The sequence below is a fragment of the Nicotiana tomentosiformis genome, chromosome 10 (assembly GCF_000390325.3).
Source record: "Nicotiana tomentosiformis chromosome 10, ASM39032v3, whole genome shotgun sequence".
Lineage (NCBI taxonomy): Eukaryota > Viridiplantae > Streptophyta > Magnoliopsida > Solanales > Solanaceae > Nicotiana > Nicotiana tomentosiformis.
Genome location: NC_090821.1, coordinates 51,967,141 through 51,971,067, shown reverse-complemented (window position 1 = coordinate 51,971,067; position 3,927 = coordinate 51,967,141).

Here is a 3,927-nt window from a genome sequence, read left to right as displayed (position 1 = left end):
TGTTGGCGATCCGTCCCATGTTTTGGACTTCAGCACGGTTCAATTGGAAGGTGATATGACTTATGATGTGGAGCCGGTGGCTATTTTGGATCGGCAGGTTCGAAGGTTGAGGTAAAAGAACATATCTTCAGTGAAGGTGCAGTGGAGAGGGAAGCCGGTGGATGAGGCCACCTGGGATACCGAACGGGAGATGTGGAGCATATATCCACACCTATTCGAGACTCCAGGTATGTTTCTAGACCCGTTCGAGGACAAACGGTTATTTATGAGGGGGAGGATGTAATGACCCGGCCGGTCGTTTCGACAGTTATAGCCCCGTTTTCCCCATTTCTGCTTCCTTTTGTGCTTTTCATCTATATTATGATGTATCGGGTTAGTTGGTTCAGGGCCGGAGTGGATTCGGAGTGGATTGAGACACTTAGTCTCTAAAGTAGAAGCTTAAGTTGGAAAACTCAACCGGATGTTGACTTACGTGTAAACGACCCCGTATTTGAATTTTTATGGTTCTGTTAGCTTCGTTAGGTGATTTTGAACTTAGGAGCGCATTCGGAATGTGATTTGGAGGTCCGTGGTAGAATTAGGCTTGAATTGGCGACAGCTAGAATATTGGCAATTTTAGCCGGCAGTGAAAATTTTGATATCGTGGTCGAATTGGATTTTCAGAAGTTGGAGTAGGTTCGTGGTGTCATTTCAGACCTGTGTGCAAACTTTAAGGTCATTCGAACGCGATTTGGTAGCGGCATCGTTGATGGAATTCATATGTTTAGAAGTTCTTAGGCTTGAATGCGGGGGTAATTTGGTGTTTTGATGTTGTTTTGAGTGATTCAAAGGTTCGACTAAGTTCGTATGGTGTTTTAGGATTGATTGGTATGTTTGGTTGTGGTCCCGGGGGCCTCAGGCGTGTTTCGTGGGGGCCTCAACGGGTCATTTTTGGACTTTGGGAGTTGGCAGATTTCCTGGTGTTATTGCAGACATTTTTCTTCATCGCATTCGCGAGGGAGATCTCGCGATCGCGTAGGTCATCTAAGGGGTTAGCTAAAACTTCTCTTCGCGTTTGCGAATATTATTTCCATCTTTTTATATTTTTATCTAACAAGTCATAATATATTCATATATATCAATTAATATTAATTAAACAAAGAATACAATTTACATAAGTAATTCATGCTTTGAGTCCTAAACTACCCGGACTTTAGCATTAATAGTAGCTACGCACGGACTCTCGTCACCTCATGCGTACGTAGCCCCCACAGTTAGCAACAATTATTTAATTTAATCACCTATGAGGTAATTTTTCCCTCACAAGATTAGATAAGAGACTTACCTCGTCCTGCTCCAATTTAATCCACTATAAGGCATTTTCCACGATTATCCAACTCTGTCTCGCTCGAATCTAGCTAAAATAATTCGATATAATCACTAAACATTATAGGAATCAATTCAATAAGAAAATACTACATTTTTAATAAAAATTCCGAAATTAATTAAAAATTCGTCTGTGGGGCCCACATCTCAAAATTCGACGAAAGTTACGAAATATGAACGCCCACTCAACCACGAGTCTACCCATACCAAAATCACTAAATTCCGATAACAATTCGGCCCTCAAATCCTCAAATCTATCCAAGAGGGTTTTCAAACTTGTCCAACTCAATTCACCAATTAAATGATAAAAATAGTGATGGATTCGGGTAATTTAACCAATATTGAGTTAAGAACACTTACCTCGTTATTTCTCTGAAAATCCCACGTGATCACGAAGCACAGTCTCCGCAAGCCTACGCGATCGCGAGCCTCCTCACCCTATCGCGAAGCATTAAGCGCGTGGTCAGCTTCTGCTTCGCTTCCTCTTCGCGAACGCGGCCTTAGCCACACATTCACATAGCACAACTGAATCCAACCTACGCGATCGCGTACTTGCCCACATGATCACATAGAATAAATTCTCAGCTGCCCAATTAAGCCTACGTGATCGCAACCCAATTCACGCGATCGCGTATAAGGAAATCAGAAGAAAATTTCCAGCAGCTATCAGCAATGTTCCAAAAGGCAAAAATGATCTGTTAGCCATCCGAAACTCACCCGAGCCCCACGGGACCTCAACCAATTATACCAAGAAGTCCTAAAATATCATACGAACTTAGTCGGAACCTCAAATCACACCAAACAATGCTAAAATCATGAATCATCCTCCAATTCAAGCTTAATGAAACTTAAGATTTCCAACTTCTACATTCGGTGCCGGAACTTATCAAATCAAGTTTGATTGACCTGCAAATTTGCACACAAGTCACAAATGACATAACGGAGCTATGTAAATTTTTGGAACTGGATTCCGACCCCGATATCAAAAAGTCAAATCCCCGGTCAAACTTCCAAACTTAAATTCATGTTTTAGCCATTTCAATCCTAATTTAACTACGGACTTTAGAATGAAATTCCGAACACGCTCCTAAGTCCAAAATCACTATACGGAGTTATTGGAACCGTCAAATCCTGGCTCCGGGGTCGTTTTCTTAAAATATTAACCAAAGTCAAACTTAGCACTTTAAGGCCAACTTAAGGAACCAAGTGTTCCGATTTCAACCCAAACAATTCCAAATCCCGAGCCAACCATTCCCGCAAGTTATAAATCATTAAAAGCACATACAAGAAGTTTTATTTTAGGGAACGGGGCTCTAAAGGTGAAAATGGCCGGTTGGGTCATTACATTCTCCACCTCTTAAACAAACGTTCGTTCTCGAACAGGTTTAGAATAATACCCGGAGTGCTAAATAAGTGTGGATATTTTCTCCGCATGTCCTCCTTGGCCTCCCAAGTCGCTTCCTCGACTGGTTGGCCCCTCCACTGGACTTTTACTGCAGAAATTCTCTTAGACCTCAACTGGCGAACTTGTTTATCAACAATGGCAACTGGCTCCTCTTCATAACCCAAGCTATTATCTAGCTGAATTGTGCTGAAGTCTAACATATGTGATAGGTCGGCATGATACTTCTAGAGCATAGATACATGGAAAATCGGATGAACTCCCGATAGACTGGGAGGCAATGCAAGCTCATAAGCAACCTCTCCAACCCGTCTTAATACCTCAAACCTATAAATCTTGGGATCAACTTTCCCTTTTTCCCAAATCTCATAATTCCCTTCATCGGCGAAACCTTCAAGAGAACATTTTCACCTACCATAAATGATAAATCACGCGCTTTCTGATCTGCGTAGCTCTTCTGTCTGGACTGTGTTGTACGAAGTCACTCCTGAATCAACTTTACCTTTTCCAAGGCATCATTCACCAAATCAGTACCATATAACTTAGCCTTACCGGGCTCAAACCACCCGATGGGCGAATGACATTGCCGACCATATAAAGCCTCAAATGGAGCCATCTCGATGCTAGATTGGTAACTGTTATTATAAGCAAACTCGGCCAAAGGCAAGAAACGATCCCATTGACCTCCAAAGTCAATCACACATGCCCTGAGCATATCCTCCAAAATCTGAACTGTCCGCTTTGACTGCCCGTCGGTGTGTGGATGAAAGGTTGTACTGAGCTCTACACAGGTTGCAAACTCACTCTGTACTGCTCTCCAAAAATGTGAAGTAAACTGAGGACCTCTATCTGATATGATGGAAATTGGCACACCGTGTAATCGAACTATCTCCTGGATATATATCTGGGCCAACCTCTCTGAAGTATACGTAGTCACAACAGGAAAAAAGTGTGCCAACTTGGTCAACCTGTCGACAATGACCCAAACTGCATCAAACTTCCGCAAGGTCCGTGGCAACCCAACTACAAAGTCCATAGTGATGCGTTCCCATTTCCACTCCAGTATAGTCATCTACTGGAGTAGGCCACTGGCCTCTGGTGCTCATATTTAACTTGTTGGAAATTTAGACACCTAGATACATACTCAACTATGTCCTTTT